This window comes from Rattus norvegicus, chromosome 8 (assembly GCF_021556685.1).
Source record: "Rattus norvegicus strain SHRSP/BbbUtx chromosome 8, alternate assembly SHRSP_T2T, whole genome shotgun sequence".
Lineage (NCBI taxonomy): Eukaryota > Metazoa > Chordata > Mammalia > Rodentia > Muridae > Rattus > Rattus norvegicus.
Window position 1 is genome coordinate 115,186,019 of NC_141541.1, and position 19,624 is coordinate 115,205,642.

Genomic DNA, 19,624 nt, shown 5'->3' on the forward strand with positions numbered 1-19,624 from the left:
TGAAAAAAAGAAAGCAAGGGCAGGGGGAAGCTGTCCAGGAACTCCCAATTGTCCTGCTTCTGCCTCCCAAGTGCTGGGATTACAGGCACGGGCTACCATACGTGAGGTATCTGATATGTTCCGTATCTGCTCATTATTTCTCTTATCCCATAAGATTGTGGGATCCCCAGAAACAAATCCTCAACACCTAGAGCAGGTGAAGATTGGTCAAGAAATATATTTAGGGGGCTGGAGAGATGGCTCAGTGGTTAAGAGCACTGACCGCTCTTCCAGAAGTCCTGAGCTCAATTCCCAGCAACCACATGGTGGCTCACAACATCTGATGCATTCTTCTGATGTGTCTGAAGACAGCTGCAGTGTACTCATATAATATATATATATTTAAATTATATAGCCAGGCAGTGTTGGTTCACACCCTTACCCAGCAGAGATCTCTCTGAGGCAAGCAGATCTCTATGAATTCAAGGCAAACCTGGTCTACAGAGCAAGTTCCGGGACATCCAGGACTACAGGAAGGAAACCCTGTCTCAAAACAAACAAAGGAAATATATTTAGCAAGCATGAATTCATGCAATTATGCAAATACCATTATTGAGGCAGGCTTGGGAGGCACTGGGTATGAGGTGAGTGGGGCAGATGATCACTTGGAACCTGGGACATGCCTGACAGATCCCACGTGGATTGTGATACTAAGTGAAGTCATTTCTCGAAGGATGCTACAAACTATGGGCCATGGGAAATGGGGCAAAGAGGCTCTCTGGCACAAGCTGGAGGTGTAGAGCAATGGAAAAACTCTTGCTAAAGAAGAACCTTTTAGTATAAGGAAGTTTGGGGCTGAAGAGACAACTTAGAAGTCAAGAACATTCGTTGCTCTTGCGGAAGACCTGGGTTTGATACCCAGCATCCGTACGGTGGCTCACAACCATCTACAACCGGAACTCCAGTTCCAGGGGAGCTGATGCTCTCCTCTGACTTTGGAGAGTACCAGGCATGCCCGTGTGAACATGCCCTGTGAAAGTGCATGCGTAGAAGACACATATATAAAGATGAATAATTCACTTTTAATTTTAAGAAATGGACGAGGAGGTCTTACCCGAAGGCATGAATAAAAGCATGCTTGGAAGGGAAAATAAAGATGTAATGATGTGGGGTTGGGGATTTAGCTCAGCGGTAGAGCGCTTGCCTAGGAAGCGCAAGGCCCTGGGTTCGGTCCCCAGCTCCGAAAAATAACCAAAAAAAAAAAAAAAAAAAAAAGATGTAATGATGTTCTGGGGGAAGGTGGTAGAGTAGAAATTCCCTCCATGTCACATAAATGAGGAACCTCAGATGACAAAGGAGAGGCTGAGGGCTGAGAAGAGAAAGGAAGAACACGAGAAAACAAGAAAGATGGCTCATGGCTGCAATTCGGTAAAAGCAAGCATCTTTTATTCTCCTGATTTAATCATCATCTCAGAAACTTACTGCTTTTGTCTAACCTTGGCCTAGTCCTGGAAGCTTCTAGACTCCATACAACCTAATCTAAGCCTAGAATGTTTTCAGCCTCTGAGACTAACTGCTGAACAAGTTCACCCTTTCTAGCTCTTTCTGAACTCTGTTGGCTGGTTTAACTCAGTTGTTCTGGCTCTAACTCCTCTCCAAGCTGACTGATTCAATCTAGCTTCTCTCTCTTAGCCTCTTCTGAATTGCTCTGTTTGGTTTAACGTTGCAGAAATTATTTAATTCTGACCCAGGGTTTCTACCCCGCCTTTGACCACTTAGTTCCCAGATAAAACACACACACAACCTTTATATTTACAATAAGCATTTAACAACAAGAGAACTGGGCAGATTCTACCCTCTCTGTTGTTAGAATCTACTTTCCTATCAGTAACCCTGAGTTATTACTTACTATGTTTCATCTGGGCTGCTCTTAACTCGATTGGCCAGCTCTTAGAGCCACCATGTCTTTATGGCTCACCATGGATTCATGGCGGCTTCTCTTTCTCCCTCCTACACCATCTTCTCCTTTGTGTTCTCCTCCAGTTCCAAGCCTGGGAAACCTACACCCCACCTATGTCTCTTCTGCCCAACTACTGGCTGTTGGCATCTTTGTTGACCAATCAGAAACAACTTGGGAGCAGGGTCACTTGAGTCTATGTGCAGACTCCAGGTCTTGGGGAACTGCACTTAGCATTACAATAGACAGCAGGAACAGACCTCAACAGTTTTCCTTTTTAGTCTAATAAAAGGCTTTTCCCCCTCAGATATAAATCGAATATAATTATATCAATTATGCAAGTTATAAAGTAGGATGTACATTTAACACCTAGTCTATTACGTTTGGCAATTTAGATAAAGTATCATCTATCTGAATGAGTTTACAGTTTTGTACCTCAATCATCTTTGATTGTAACTTGTGTTACCATCTAAAAACCATCTTTTTGAATCTAGAACATCTTCTTTAATGTAAAACAACTTGGGTTTAATTGTGAGGCTATCACTATCTGGCTTTTAACCTTGTCAGAGATTTAAGAAAGAATACATATTTGAGTATGTAGGAAGTGTAGGGACATAGCTTTCAGAATTTAAATACTGGGTGGAGACAGCTGACTATCTAGACAGTCTCCAACACGTGTCATAATATTGGAGCATTGGTTGTCTAGTCTCTGGGTTTATCCAGTCTCTGTGTGATCGGTCATTAGGGCTGGTCCTTCTGAAGTTGATATGCACATATGCTGGAGAAATCAGTAACTGAGACAGTCTGTGAATTACCCACTCTATCTGCTTTGTGAAGACATTCATGTCTCAAGTGATAAGAGGTTATCCCTGGTTGGATCTAGTTTTTATAAGTTTGGTTGATAACCATACTTTTTCATTCCCTGTAGATGAATAAGCATAATCATGTCCCCATCTTAAAACTATTGCAGGTTTCAATTCTAATGTTGACACAGCCTTAAAGTATGGTGGTTGGCTCAGTTCCTCAGTTTTTTCTGATAACCCAGTGTCTCTCAGCTGCTGTTGTTCCTTTTTCACCAACGGTAAGAAAATTTAGAGTTAACAACACATTGTTTAGTCTGTCCCTGGGGGAGGTATTTTTTTTGTTTGTTTAATAAGTATCTATTTTAAGGTATGATCAGCTCTTCCTATAACTGCTTGTCCTGTGGGATTGTGTGGTATACAATTAACATACTTTATATTATAATGTGCAAAGACTTGCTTCATCTTATTGGATATGTATGCGGGAACACTATCAGTTTTAATTTGTGGAAGTAACCCCATAATTGCCATTATTTCCAATAAATGTGTGTCTTAGTTAGGGTTTTACTACTGTGAAGAGACACCATGACTAAGGCAACTCTTATAAAGGACACATTTAATTGGGGCTGGCTTACAGGTTTAGAGGTTCAGTCCATTATTATCAACATGGCAGCATCCAGACAGGCGTGGTCCAGAAGGAGCTGAGAGTTCTACATCTTCATCTGAAGGCTGCTAGCAGAATACTGACTTCCAGGCAGCTAGGATGAGGGTCTTCTAGCCCACACCCACAGTGACACACCTACTCCAACAGGGCCACACCTAATAGTGTCACTCCTTGGGCTGAGCATATACTAACCATCATAATGTGTAATTACACAATCAGTCTTTTTGGAACCTAAAGCAGTTGCCCATTGAAAACCCCAAGTATGGGCTGGAGAGATGGCTCAGCGGTTAAGAGCACTGACTGCTCTTCCAGAGGTCCTGAGTTCAAATCCCAGCAACCACATGGTGGCTCACAGCCATCTGTGATGAGATCTGATGCCCTCTTCTGGTGTGTCTGAGGACAGCAACAGTGTACTCATATAAATAAAATAAATCTTTAAAAAAAGAAAACCCTGACTATGTGTCAATGGTATGGTACATATACCATGTTTTTATAGATCACCAGACTCATGGTGGCTTCTCTTTTGTCTCTTGCACCTTTTTTTTCCTCCTCATCATTCTCCTCTAGCCTGGGAAATCTACACTCCACTTATATCTCTGCCCAGCTATTGGCTGTTGGCATCTTTATTGACCAATCAGAAATAACTTGGGGATAAAGTCACTTGACTCTATGTGCAGATTCCAGGTTTTGGGGCCTGCACTTAGCATTACAATAGCCAGGGAGAACGAACCTTAATAGCCTCATACTAACTTTTGCTCTCATCTTCTAGCTCCGTCTCATTCTGTCTCTCTTCTGGCTACCCATGCTCTGGCTTGTTCTGTCTTCACCTGTGTTCTAGCTTGTTCCCTCTCTGCAACCTGTCTCTGTATAACTCCCCTGGTAAAGCTGCCTCTTTCTTCTCTGCACTGCCCCTGGAGTAGCTTCTCTTTCTTCTCTCTTCTCATGGGAGTTGGGCATATCCTATTCTGTCAAATCTTCCTCTGACTCATCAATTAGACATCACTTTCTTTTTTTTTCAACTTATGAAAGCAGAATTTAATTTGCTCTAAGGTTTTAGAGTCCATGGCGACAGAGCAGCTGAGAGCTCACATCTTGAATCGAAGAGAGAGTGCTAACTGGGATTGGGTAAGTCTCTTCAAACTTCAGAGATCATCTCCAGTGACATACCTTCTCCAACAAGGCCACACCTGCTATATCCTTTCCAAACATTTCCACCAACTGGGGACAATTGTTCAAATGTACAAGTCAATGGGGGCTATTCTCATGCAAAAGTCACTGACGTGAAACTATAGTTCATGCTTTAGCAATCCATGTGCTGGAAAAGTAGGTGGACACCGGCATCTATGGCTCTCAGTGGTGTTTCCAGGTGGAGACAGAGGCTTTCTCCTATGGGATCAGTAGAGCAAACGAACTCACATCTGGGCGGGCAGCCCTCCTGTAAATACACAGAGCAGAATCTTTACGTCAGCCTCCATTGTACTGCCACGACTTCTAGGCCTCTAGACATCACTTTCTTTTTTTTTTTTTTTTTAGACATCACTTTCAAACACGGCTGCTTCCTTCTACAAATTAACTTTACCTTCATTGTTTGGGATTAAAGGTGTTTACTAAAGCCATTTTCTTACTCCAGGCAGAGGGATCAAAGGTATGTGGTAAGGGCTAAGCCACACCACTAGAAACAGCTTTTTTTTTTTTCAGTAAATAACACAATCTAAGGGTTCATAGTGGGATCTAATATCTGCAATGCAATCCTCTAGCATTCAAAAGAGGCAGAGACAGACACAGAAGGACCACTACAAATGTGAGGTCAGACTGATATACATAGTGATTTCCAGCCCACGTAGGGCTATGTAGTGAGAATCTATCTCAGCAAAGGAAATAAGCAGTGAAGAGATGGCTTGGTACATAGTGCTCTCACAGAGACCCAAGTTCTATTCCCCGTGCTCACATTGGGCAGGTTATAACCATCTGCAACTCCAGCTCTAGGGGGATCCAACTTCTTACCTATATAGTCACACACACACACACACACACACACACACACACACACACACACACACACACACAGTATATCTTAAAAAAAAAAACCTAGGGGTTGGGGATTTAGCTCAGCGGTAGAGCGCTTGCCTAGCAAGTGCAAGGCCCTGGGTTCAGTCCCCAGCTCCGAAAAAAAGAAAAAAAAAAAAAAAAAAAAAAAACCTAGAGGGGCCTGGTGAGATGACTCAGCAATTAAGAACACTGAGTTCTTGAGTTCAATTCCCAGCAACCACATGGTGTGGCTCACAAACCATAGTTGTATGCCTTCTCTCCTGCAGCTCTGTTTCCCTGGCATGGTGATTCTGTTCCTCCCTGGTCCAGGAACCTCAAAGTCCTGCCTCTGTCTCCCTGCCCAGCCATGAAACTTTATTTACCAATTACAGCCAACTGGGGCAAGGACCCTCAGTGTCTTACAGGCAGAAGTGCAGGTTTCTGTGTGATTTTGAGAGCTGAATTAATTTAAATAGAATTAGAATTAATTCACAACAGGTCGTAGTAAGAGGTGGGCCTAGGTTATATGTTGAGTACTAGGCCAGCCTGAGCTGCAAGTGAAATAGCGAGAAAAAGGGGGGCATGGGGGAGAAAGGTAAGGAGAGAGAGAGAGAAACAAAGACCAAACAGAAGTAGAATATGGTCTACCCGGTCAAAAGGAAAACCGCACAACCCTGCTATCATCAAACTGACAGTTCTCTGCACAGATCTTTTGTTGTTCTCTTTTTCTTTTTTAAGCTCAAGGGCAGTTTTATTGGCAGTTAAAAGGAAAACTCTAAACTGTGAATATTGACAGTTGCCAGGAGTAGATAAAACAGAAAAAGTCATGTCCTTTGAATTAAGCCAGCATGGAGTCAGACACATAGGCAAGAGAGGATTGCTAAAGAAAAGGGGAAAAAGCAGAAGGACCAGAGAATACATATGTAGGCTCTGGCCAGCATCGGAAAGCAAGTGCAGGCAAGTCAGACCTTTCTGAGTGAAGACCGAGAAGACCCAACCAGGACGGCATAGTGCATCGGAAGTGGCTACCCAATTTTAGCTTTTTAACATGGGGTCTTTTTTTTTTTTTTTTTTTTGGTTCTTTTTTTTTTTTTTCGGAGCTGGGGACCGAACCCAGGGCCTTGCGCTTCCTAGGCAAGCGCTCTACCACTGAGCTAAATCCCCAGCCCCCAACATGGGGTCTTAAAACCAGGTGCTATCCCCGCCTTTGCCTCACAAGTCACAGTTGCTGAAAGAAAAGAGGAAAGATTATAAGCAGCCACCAGTGGGACAAGAGACATTTTAATGAGTTTGGGGTCATCAGCTGGAGACTTATGGAAGATTCAACAGAAGGTGTGATTTTTGTTTTCTTCTTCTTCTTCTTCTTCTTCTTCTTCTTCTTCTTCTTCTTCTTCTTCTTCTTCTTCTTCTTCTTCTTCTTCTTCTTCTTCTTCATCTTCTCCTTCTCCTCCTCCTGCTCCTCCTCCTCCTCCTCCTCTTCCTCTTCCTCCTCTTCCTCCTCCTCCTTCTTGTTTGATTAGTTGTCTTTGGAATTTTGAGATGAGATTTCCAAATAGCCTTAGCTGTCCTGGAACTAGCCAGGCTGGCCTCAAACTAACAGAAATCTGCCTGTCTCTGTCTCATGAGTGATGGGACTAGAGGTGTGTGCCACCACTACCTGGCTGTGTTTTTGTTGTTGTTGTTGTTGTTGTTATCATTCTTTTTGTTTGTTGTTTTGTTTATTTTTAAATATTTATTTATTTTATGCATGTGAGTACACTGTCACTGTCTTCAGACACACCAGAAGAGGGCATTGGATTCCCATTCCGGATGGTTGTGAGCCACCGTGTAGTTGCTGGGAATTGAACTCAGAGACTCTGGAAGAGTAGTCAGTGCTTTTAACCTTTGCACCATCTCTCCAACTCATTTGCTTTGCTTTTTAACTTAAAATATTTTTAAAGATTTCATTTTTTTTAATGTATGAAGAATCAATACCTGTTCTGAATGGAATCAGAACAAAGATTTAGGATAAGGCAAGTAACCTGATCATGTGGTACTTCTCCCCTGCACCCCATGATTGCTGTGGTAAAGCTCAGCTGGTTCATAAAAACTTAAAGGCTTAATACCACACCTCCACTGCAGGTCCTCCCTCTGCCTTGTGAAATATACAGGAAAAAATGAAAACACGTGCCACAGCATTTGTATTTCTGATTCACACAATTAGCAAGGGTATGACCTAAGGTCACCAAGGTTGGACCTGAGTCAGAATGGTAGAAACATTGATTGAATTATCAAAATTAGACTTAAGAAAGTCAAAGAGGGGCTGGAGAGATGGCTCAGTGGTTAAGAGCACTGACTGCTCTTCCAGAGGTCCTGAGTTCAATTCCCAGCAAAAACATGGTGGCTCACAACCATCTGTAATGAGATCTGATGCCCTCTTCTGGTGTGTCTGAAGACAGCTACACTGTACTTACATATAATAAATAAACATATTTTTAAAGATGGAAGGAGAGAAATGACTCCAAAATTTGGAATCTGACTTCCACATGTGCATGCCCCCAACACCAACACCATACATATTCACACAGTAATAATATATAGTAAAAGAAAATTTGTGTTATGGACAAGTCATAGTAACCATTAAAATTATTTATTGGAGATGTACACAAGCAAGGTTCAGAAGACAACTTGTGGGAGTCTGGTTCTCTACTTTTACCATGTGGGTCCCCAGTATCAAACTCAGATCATCAGGTTTGGCAGCAGGCATCTACACCCACTGAGTTATCTTGCAGACCTTGCAATAACTTTTTGTAAAATATCAAATTACAGTAAGCACATCGTTCTTTCGTGAAAATTCTCCATGTTTGCAACCAGTCTATGCCAAGTCCTACGTGGCTGTAGAAGGGACAGCACGACACGTTTCCCATTCCTAGAGCAGAGCCAGCAGGACATGGATCTCCAGTAGTGCTCCACCAGTGCTGACTGTTGCTGTGCATGTGGGGCTTGTTTGCATAATAATGTACATAATTTCTTTTATGTTCCTCCTTCAGGAATGCTCTCCGGGCCAAAGTTATCAGGGAATGTTCTCCTTGCTGAGGTTATTACTCCATGATAATTAGAAGCAATACAAATCAGAGGGGCAAGGGTGTGTCTAATGTTCTTTAGCAAAAATGGTAAATCCTATGACCTTCAGGACAGCCCTTAAGGCTGTGGGAAATAACTCTGAAAATATGAGTTCAAGAATGTATCATTTCCCACCTATGCAAAATATAAGGATTCAATAATGAATTGTATGAGGGACCTCACAGACTTAAAAGAACAAAGGCAGCTGCACTAATGCTAATGAGCCAGCCTGTGAGAATACAAAGGCAGGCAGATCTTTGAATACTTTTGTTTAAAAAAAAAGATGTACTTGCTGTCTTTTTCTAAGAATCAGGGGGCTAAGGTCATAAAATGTTGATTTATGGGACTATCAAAAGGGAAACTGAGGTAATGATTTAGTTGATATGTAAATAAGACTGAACTTTGGTCTGCAGGAGCTGAGCTATTTAGACATTTGTCTGGATAGGCATCTCAAGCAGAACACAGCTGTCAGCTTGTACCCCTTCGTTGATTTTGATGAGTCGTTTCTTCTGCTGCTCCCAAACACCGCTATCTCAGGACCCCTCTCCAAGTTAAGACTGGTCCTCGGCAAGTCTATTGGTGTGCAAACTATCTGGTAACTTTGGAAAACAATGGCAAAAGGTTTTAAAGAGTTTCTAACAGTATTTTTGTTCTTTAAAAATAAGAAAAAAAGACCTGAATGATGAAGCCAACTTCAGCAAAGCAATAGAGATGCTAAAGGCATAGACATTCAGCAAATTTAAAAGAATAAGGCCAGACATAGTACAGCATGCCTATAACCCCAAAATTTGGGAGACAGTAGTGGAGGTTCACGTGGTAAAGGATGTAAGACAGTCTCAAAAATTCCGGAAGCTCGGGGCTGGGGATTTAGCTCAGTGGTAGAGCGCTTACCTAGGAAGCGCAAGGCCCTGGGTTCGGTCCCCAGCTCCGAAAAAAAGAACCAAAAAAAAAAAAAAAAAAATTCCGGAAGCTCGAGAATATTAATAATCAACTAAGGAACTTTAAAAACTTAAGAGAAAAACGGAAAATAATAATGATGAGGTTAAAAGAATGCATCACCGGTAGAGTAGACCAACAAAAAATATCAGGGATTGAATAGTTAAAGCCTGGCAGTGCTGGCACACGCCTTTAATCCCAGGAGTAGAGGCAGGTGAGTCTGAGGCCAGCCTGGTCTACCGAATGAGTTCCAGGACAGCCAGAGCTACAAAGAGAAACCCTGTCTTGAAAAGCCAAAACCCCAAAACCAAAACAAAGAGCAAATAACAACAAACAAACAAACAAACAAACAAACAAACAAAACTACCCAAACTTTTGGAATGAGAAGTGAGACTTAAGAAGAAATCAGGGGTTGGGGATTTAGCTCAGTGGTAGAGCGCTTGCCTAGGAAGCGCAAGGCCCTGGGTTCGGTCCCCAGCTCTGAAAAAAAAAAAAAAAAAAGAAGAAGAAATCAAAAGATACCTGTTGCGGTAAATATTAAATAATTTGGTAACCTTTTATCCCGTGCTAGTGCCGGCACATGTAGCGCCACACGGCAATGCGGGGTACTTTTATCTCAGTGGCGCCACAATGCCCCCAAGTACTCTCAGACCCACCTTGCCGTGCTGTGCCTAGAGTTAGTTCCAGCACCCGTGGGGCCACATGGAACTATCTATAATTTATCTCTGGTTAGTATCTGGCAGCTCTCTACTAGCTGTGAACTCTCTGGTTCCAGCTACCTGGTAAAATCAGGGCTCTAGAAATCCAGCGTGGGGCTGGCCTATCGCGGCTCTCTGCCCCAGACTCTGTCCACACTCCCAGCAACCGTCCCTGGTAGTTAAAGTATAAACTCCCAACTACCCAGTGAAATCATGACTCACTAAACTGTAACTCGATAATCAGATTTATATGTTAAATTCTTAATCCACAATACATCCACACAATAAACTCACAACCAATTGGTAAAGATATAAACCGCCCACCTAGATAAGGTAAATTCCCAGCAACCACATGACAGCTCACAACCCTCTGTAATGGGATCTGATGCCCTCCTCTGGTGTGTCTGAAAACAGCTACAGTGGATTCGTAAAAATAAAATAAATAAATCTTTAAAAAAAAAATTCATGGGTGTTAGCTGTTGTTCCGACTTCGAGTACAATCCATTAACATCTGACCTCCACATTTACTCTCAACACAGCGGACTAACAGCAATTTCTTTCCTTTTTTTCTAGAGACTCCTGTGCCATGACAGCGAAGTAGCAGAAGAAGAGAATGCGCAGGCTGAAGCCCAAGAGAAGGAAGATGAGACAGAGGTCCAAGTAAACCATCTTGTGCACCCACGAAGCCTGCAGGAACAGAAGTAAGGGATGCTGAAGGCCGGGACGTGGGAACAAGTTGTTGGACTATATGCTGCTGTCGGTAATAAGTCTCAGTAGACCCGGAATGTCACCTCGCCGAAATCAGCTGGGAAAATGACTGCCTTCCTCACAATCAAAATAGTCCCGCTGGCCCTCTGCCCTGGACCTTGGGCATTCTGGACTAGTTCTGTTCTCTCTTGTGGCCAAGTGTAACTCGTGTACAATAAACTCTCTTGGTGTCAAAAAAAAATTCATAACAACCTTATATCTTTGTAGAGATGCGTGGCGAGGATCGTTTCCTCTGCCTCCATGTTGCTTCTCTGTCCTTTCTGCCTCTCCCTTTCCTTCTAAAACTTTGTTCCTGCCTCCCTTCCTTCTCACCGAATGGCAGGCCTCATTTTTATCTTGTGTCTGCCTTCACCTGCATAAAGACATCAACCTACAGATACCTTTTCTACTCCCCAGAGTCTCAGGGTTTAATGGTGGATACCTATTATCTAAGAGAGGAAGGAGGGTTGGATAGTCAAGGCCAGCTCCAGCTGTAGAGCAAGGCTGAAGCCAGTCTTGGCAACATGAGATCTTGTCTCAAAAAATAAATATAAGCAAAACAAACACACAAACAAATAAACCCTGACTGAGAGAGAAAACAGGGCTATTGTTCTAGCTTAGTGATAGGGCACTTGCCTAGCATGCTTGGGGCCCTAAGTTCAACCCTCATTACTGCAGGGTGAGAGGGAAAGAAAAGAAACAAAAGTACTTCCTTCTAAACTCATCCTAGAGAGATGGGTATGGTAGCTCTCATCATTAAAGCCAGTACTCTGGAGACTGAGGCAGGAGGATTGTCACGAATTCAAGGACAGCTTGAGGTCTTGGATAGCCTGGACTGAAGTAGGGGACCCTTGCTGTTTCAAAAAAAAAAAAAAAAATCCAAACCAGGGACATGGCTCGCTGGATAAGGGTGCTTGTGATACAAGCCTGGTGATTCTAGTTCAAACCCCTAGATCCCATGTAACGGTGGAAGAATAGAACCAACTCCACAACTGCCCTCTGCCTGTATATACCGATAAATTAGATAGTTTTTAAAATCCCTGCATTTGGCTGTGTTCGCTTCGACCCGCGTGGTCGTGCCGGGTTGGAGTCCTCGTCCTCTTCGGGCTCGGCTTTGGGCGCCATGCACCCTGCAGCATTTCATCGAGGTGGAGACGCAGAAGCAGCGCTTCCAGCAGCTGGTGCACCAGATGATGGAACTTTGCTGGGAGAAGTGCATGGATGAGCCTGGGCCTAAGTTGGACAGTCGGGCTGAGGCCTGTTTTGTGAACTGCGTTGAACGCTTCATTGATACAAGCCAGTTCATCTTAAATCGACTGGAGCAGACCCTGAAGTCCAAACCTGTCTTCTCAGACTGATGACTGATGTCTTCTCAGACTGATCTCAGCATTACCTCTTTGGAAACGTAGTTCAAGGAGGGAAGAACTGCTGATGAGGCAGTTGAAGAAATGGCTATGGGGGGGATTAAACTCCCAATTTTCTTCATCACCTTGGGACACATTGTCACCCGAGAATGAACAAAGACCAATTTTTATGTATGGGAGTTGAGAGTCACATGTATTTGGTTGTGTTTTTTAAGCTAACCATGTGGTAAAAATTTAGATAAATGGAAGTATGAGACGCGTATTGCTGTGTATGGGACGGCGCTTTCTCAAGGTCCCTTAACTACTTTATAGAATTTGGACAGAAGAACTGCTTTCTAGAATTGAATAGTGGGACCACGCAGGGTGAATCTCGATTTATATGGGTTTATTTCTGATTTTTTTTAAAGGGAGATCTTTATATCAGAAAAATTGGCAGTGGGGAAATACCCTGGCACTGATGAACTGTGAGCTTTCTCACAGTTTGACTTAGAGCTGAAAAAAAGTCCTATGGAGGACTCATAAAATCCACCTTCTTAGGTAGTCCCTCTGCCCTATACTGTGACTTACTTAAGTGTCAAATTGAAAATACGGTCTCAAGGTAGAACAGGAAGCATGAGAATCCAAAGGGCTTTAGTCTTAAAGGAACCTAGCTCATGAACATTATTCTTACGACCAGATAGCCACAGGAAGAAGTTAACTTACTTCTTATATGAGGATACAAAACATTCACAGATGTGCCTAAAGAAATAACTATTTAGGCCAGTTTAAAACTAACAGCAGATTCAGGTAGAGGTGCATGCCTGAATGTTAGTCATAAATTCCATTAACTGCATTCTTTTGGGCACGGAAATAAAAGCTCGCAAGATCAAAAAAAAAAAAAAAAATCCCTGCATCTGGGCTGGAGAGATGGCTCAGCGGTTAAGAGCACTGACTGCTCTTCCAGAGGTCCTGAGTTCAATTCCCAGCGACCACATGGTGGCTCACAACCATCTATAATCAGGTCTGGTGCCCTCTTCTGGCCTGCAGGTGCATACATGCAGGCAGAAAGCTGTATGATGTATACATAATAAATAAATAAATGTTAAAAAAATTTTAAAAAATCCCTGTGTTATATTTTTTATTATTATTTGTATGTGTGCCTGTATAAAATGTGGGGGAGCATGTGTGCCATGACTCAAGTGTACAGGTCAGAAGACAACTTTGTGGAGAAGAATCAGCAAGCATTTTTACCTGCTGAACTGCCTTGCCAAATTTGTCCATTCTACAAAGGCAGCGTGGGTGCTGGGAATTGAACCCAGGTCCCTTGGAAGAGCAGTCAGTGGTCTTAACTCCTGCGCCATCCATGAGTTGAAGAATTTTAAAAACTGAAGAAAGAAGACCCCAGGAGATAGAACTACTTCCACATTCACAGATCGGGAAGACTGATGATGTAAATGTGGCCATGTTACCAAAAAGCTCAATATAAACTTAATAGATCTCAGATCGAAAAATAGAATTGGCAGCCTCGTGTTTTCTGTTTGGGCAATTATTACAAAGCTGCAGTCATCTAAATAGGATGATACTGGTGCAGACACCAAATGAAAACCACAAAACAATCGATTAGAATAGAGAGTCCAGAGATAAACCTACACACATTTTTGAGGAACACTAGCTAAAATACCTCTATGAGGGAAAGACAGTGACTTCAACCAGTGACGCTGAGCAAATCAGAATATCCGAATGGGAAAGAATGCATCTGAACTCCACCTTAACCAACACACAAAGATTAACTGGCACACAATAAATGTAAGGGCTCATGCTATATAGCTGTTAGACGTCTATAAACCGGACGTTTGTTATATATAATAATGTATAGACTTTGTTGGATTATAATGTAAGCACAAGCACAAGAAAGGGGGGGGGGAGTTGGATTCCGTTAGAACTAAAAAGAAATGAGTGTATTCTATTAAGGTCAACCTCTGGGATGGGAAAGATTGGCAAATCACCCACCATGGTAAGGTGCCGCCCTTACGTCCTGTCTGCTTCCCTCTTGGGGTAGCAAGGCCCTTTGTGCAGCAAGCTGGACTGGAGGAAGGGAAGCTTAGCGGCTTGCAGGTGAGTGCAGTGCGGGATCTAAGTCATTGAGAATGAGCGCAGTGCAAGTTCAATGAACGAACCTGGGAACAGCTTCGGAGAACTGGTTCCATTTATTGGGGAGGGAGGAATTTATGGCCCTGGAGAGGTGGCCATCGTCTCTGGAGCAAGGTTTGTATGGGAATGTGTAGTGAGCCATATTGGATTTGGGCCTGGCCGCTTTGTAACTGCATGGCCACAGTTAAGAAGTCATGGGATTGTTGGACAGAGGCTCTCCCTTGTATTTACGGCACAGGAAGAAAAGACCAAGTAGTAAACACCTGGTGTCTCCACTGCATGACCCCTGCTGAGCCCGGCTGATGCATGTGGGACTGACACACCTGGACCACACCTGGGTGGTGGTCAATTTACTTCTGCCTTTTGCTTCCTCAGCCTTTATCCTTGAGATTTAGGCTGGTCTTCTTGGATTTCTCCCTAATTAATTCAGGTCTCGTAGTCGGTCTTTTGTTACCGAAGTCAAGAGCCAGGTAGTCACGAGCCAGGGTTTCCCACTGTGCTTCCCAGATATTTTCTACCTGGAGACTTGGGTATATAAGTGGTGGTCCTGGGGTTGGGGATTTAGCTCAGTGGTAGAGCGCTTGCCTAGGAAGCGCAAGGCCCTGGGTTCGGTCCCCAGCTCCAAAAAAAAGAACCAAAAAAAAAAAAAAAATAAGTGGTGGTCCTATTCCTATTCTCTCTCTCCTCTCTCTTTTGTTGTCTCTCCTCTATCTTTTCTCCTCTCTCCTCTCTCTCTCTTTCTCTGTCTCTCTGTCTTGCTCTCTTTCTCTGTCTGTCTCTCTGTCTCTGTCTGTCTGTCTGTCTCTCTCTCCTTCTTGCTGTCTCTCTCATTCTCTTTCTCTCTCCCCTCTCTTTTTGTCTTTCTCCCCTCCCCCTTCTCTACTTCCAACTTATGGATCAACATGTGAGCTCTCAACTGTTCCTAATGTCTAGCACTAACACCCTGGAACCACAAACCTCAAATTAAATGCTTTCTTTTATAAAAAAAAAAAAATAAGTGGTGAATAAAGCTACAAGAGACTCTCACTCTTCCTTCTGCTCTTCCACTCTTCTTCTCTCTCTCTCTTCCTCTCTTCCTCTCCTGGCTTGACACGATAGCCTGTGTGTGTGTGTGTGTGTTTCTTTCATCCCGTAGGCTTTCGCCCGATTCTCGGTACTGTGTCGGTGCTGGCGCCGACAGGAGTGTACCATGGCCAAGGCAAGGGTGTTGGAAGATGTTTCATTCACAGAAGCCTGATAACTATCACAGTAATAAATTCTTTCTAGGGTCGATGTTGGGGGAGCTGGCTTGATGGTGCGAGGTTGGGAACAAGGAGGTAGCCAACTCCTGTCTTCTCCATGTTTGAGGTATCTCCATAACCCTGGGCCACCATGGTCCCACAAACCCTCCCTTTTGTTTTATAAAGGAACAGTATCATCATAGTCCACATCTAGGTTGGAAATGGTTTGATATTGAAACAGAACCTGGTTGGTTGCAATGATACTTGCCTGCTGTTTTTAGAAAATTCAATGAGGCACGGTGCCAAGAGGAGGGAAGTCCCAAGAGCCAATGCAGGACCAAAGAAAGGGAGGAGCCAAGCTGTCAGGGGATTTGAGTACCATGGGGGAGGGTTGCTGGGTACATAGCACGCCCAGAGATTGCGCTGGAGATCTTTGAGCATTTGTATGCTTCCTTCCACTAATCCGGATTCACTGACATGGAAACAACATTCTTCCTCTCCCTCCCCCCAACACAATCCAAGTCCCTCTCTGTTCAACAGTCTGTAATCCAGAGCTCTCCAATTCTGTAGAAAAACCTCTGCTAGGGAGGTGATTGTCACTGGAGGGACTCAAGAGGGAATCCATGGCCTGGAAAAACTTATCCTGGAAGTCGCAGGCTGGATGGTATGTTTGGACGAGGGCTGCTCCAGCAGTTCCCATGGCACCCAGTGAGATGGTGAGAGTCAGTCCAATGAGCAGAGGGATGAAGACCTCCCTTCTCTTCCAGTCCCCTCCCAGCTGTAAAATGAGCTCTTTGGGCTCATAGAGATAACTCTGGGGAACAATCTTTATGGGGCTGCAGAAACCTTGAAACGGGGGGTTAATGCAGGGACTGGTAATATTGCACCAGAGGAAAGCAGGGTGGTGGTCGTAACACATATTGGCTTGGTGATAGCGATGTTACGGGATCTTTAGGATGGGACCTTGAAGAAGGCCCTGAGTGGCAAAGGGAGAAGGATAGATTAAAAAGAGAGGAATGTTTTATAAGTTTTGTGTGGGTGAGGGCCCATGGGTTTCATGAGATGTTATTGGGAACAGCTACCAACAGTGGCTAGAAGAGGGATGCACAGAAGAAAAGGCATGGAGAGCAGTTAGGGATGGTTAGGGGAAGACGGTGGCTGTATATCAGATGTATGGTAGCCGGGAGAGGGTGGCTTGGACCTCCTTTTGAGTTTGATCCTCTTGTTGAAGAATGTTAATGTGGGTAAAGAGGTTAAAGACCAACTTGGAGGCAGGGACAAGCAAGTGAGAGATGTGCAGGTCGGCTACGCGGTATTTGGTGTAACCATTAGGGTAGAGCCTACCTACAACTCCCACTTGTCATCCTTTGTCTAAGGGATCCCCAATGGAAAGCTGAAAATGAGTATTAAGATCGGCAAGAATGGTGCCGCCATGACTGGTGGACTCAATTTGGCATCTCCAACATCCATATATGGAGGCGTCCTGGAGGCAGTCGCCTGTTTTTCAGTTGAAGAAAGCAGAAGAAAGGACTGGGGGCAGTGGAGATGGAATCCCAGTCTTGGTTTGGCATCCTTCAAGTGGGCAGTCCTGGGTTCTTAGGATTTTGTTGTGTTGGTTGTAGGACTCCCTAGCAAAGAGTCTCCATTGGTGGGTATTGGAAGGGTTAGGAAGAGGCTGGGTAGTAGCAAAGTTAGACTAGAGAATAACAAACAAAGGAAAGGGAAGCCTGTGGAGGGTGCAGGGTTCGGGTGCTGCCACTAGGACGTGAGTGTCCTTCCAGAAGATAAAAACCAGGCTGAACAGGGAAAAGCCACAGATGTCCAGCCAATCTTCGGGTGTGTTTAGATTGGCAATTTTACTTTGGAAGAGTCTTAGTTCAAGGGGTATAAGGTATAAATACTGTCTTCCTGGACTGCTTGCCTGAATTCCTTTAAATCTGTAGTGTAGGGGGCACTAATTAGGTGGTTCAGTCCACATGGCGTGGACATTGACTGGTCATGTCTGAAATTATGGACTTGTGGGAGAGTCATGAAGTTTATGAACAGTAGAGGGAGAGGCAGAGTTAGCCAGATGCTTAAGTGGTGTTTTCTCTACCCCTACAATGTAATCACGGAGATTTAAAAGGTTGTTGTATGATGCGGGGAGGAGGCTGAGGGCTCATGAGACATTTCCTTCAGTCTTGGCAGGGTTAGGGTTAGGGTTAGAGACAAGGGTGCAGTTAGTGTACAGGTAAGGGTAAGGGTAAGGGTAAACTTTAGGGTAAGGATAGGAGTTAGGGTAGTGGGGGGGGGCTTGGAGGGGGAGAAAGAATAGACGAGGCCAAGGTCTTATGGTAGGCTTCCTCCAAGAGTCATATAGTAGAGGGTGGGGGATATAAACTGGATTGGACCTGGCAAGAGCATGCTGACGAGGCTGAGGAGGAGATGGCTTCATGTATGGCTTTAACTTCCCATTCAAGGGCTGTGAGATCTAAAATAGACGGCTATAGGACCATCAATCTCAGACTTGTCTGAATCAAGGGAATGCAGCATCCTCAGTGGGTCCCATTTTAGGGGTTCTATATGCATTGATAGATAGAAGCTATAATAGGGAGAAAGTAGGGGGAATGAATTTTCCCTTCTTGGGTGTCTTTTTTTTTGGTTCTTTTTTTCGGAGCTGGGGACCGAACCCAGGGCCTTGCGCTTCCTAGGCAAGCGCTCTACCACTGAGCTAAATCCCCAACCCCTTCTTGGGTGTCTTCATACCAGATGAACTAAATGACTGGAGTCCATGAGTCACAGCTGTAAGGATCTCCCGTGGTCTTATATGGCACTATTTCAAGGACTTTCTCCCAAAACAAGAAGGGTTGTTTTTTGTTGAGTTTTATTCCATGAGATTTCAAGAGGGCCCATATTTCCCTAATCTGAGGTTTCTTTTGATGGGACAAGGTATTCCCCATGACAGAAGAGGAAACGAAACCCCAGGGCTAGAGAAGGTTCGCAGAGCCTTATGGCTGACAGGGTACTCTTCAAAGTCCCAGACACAACCTGGCCACGGTTTTTAAAGTTCTGGCAACTACTTTGGTAGTATTTAAGGATATATATATATATGTGGAGCTAAAAGACAGGGGTTATGGGGTTATTGTCAATATTCATACAGATTGTCAGGGTTTAGACAGAGATTTTACCAATACCAAGGAGCAGCCGTGGCCAAAATGTGTCAGTTGTCCTTTCGAAGTACCTAAACCCAATGCCCCAATGCCACTGTGCAAACCAAAATCAAAGAAGGAAATGATAAACTGCCAGCTTTCAGTGTGGGGAGCAAATGCCAGAAGACCGGGGCCCTCACCTATCACCCATTTGTAGCAAAGACCCTGTTACATCCACATTGAGTGCCAGTTACGATTCCCACTTAGGATAGGCAGGTCCATTGTGCACTGGACTGGACTGAAGAGAGGATGCTTAGCTGGACGAAGGTGAGTGCAGAGCAGGATCTTGGTTGGCAATGAGTGTGTGGGCAATGAACACACCAGGGAACAGCTTCAGAGAACTGGTTCCACTTACTGGGGTCAGGGAGATGGCTGGGGTCTCTGGAGCAAAGTTTGTGTGGCCATATACCATTGGCTAGGGCAGGGGTGTTGCTTCATCTTCTACTTAGGGGCTTGTAGGGTAATAATTCTTACTAGAGTTGATGTTGGCTTTATGGTGCCAGGTTGGGAGCAGGGAGTAGCCAACTCCTGCCATCTTCATGTTTGAGGTATCTAGGGTTGAAGCTCCCTCAATCCTTCCTCTTTAACCCTGGGCCATTATGGGATTGATCCTTATCCTAGCACTTAATCCCACCAGGAGAAAATAAGACCACTACCAGAGTTTTTAAACAAAATTTGAATATTCAATACAAGCCAAGAAGATGGACACTCACTGGTCCATACCCAGAATTCCCAGAAAATAACCAGAACCTAGGTGCTTATAAAGGCAAAACCCACCAGGCATTCTCCTGCCTTTGTCCAATTAGGAGAA

At 44.0% G+C, this 19,624-nt stretch overlaps 1 pseudogene; it reads left to right on the top strand.

The window, feature by feature from the left end:
• Positions 1–560: 560 nt before the first annotated feature.
• Timm8a1-ps1 (translocase of inner mitochondrial membrane 8A1, pseudogene 1) lies at positions 561–12,269 on the top strand (annotated as a pseudogene).
• Positions 12,270–19,624: the final 7,355 nt, after the last annotated feature.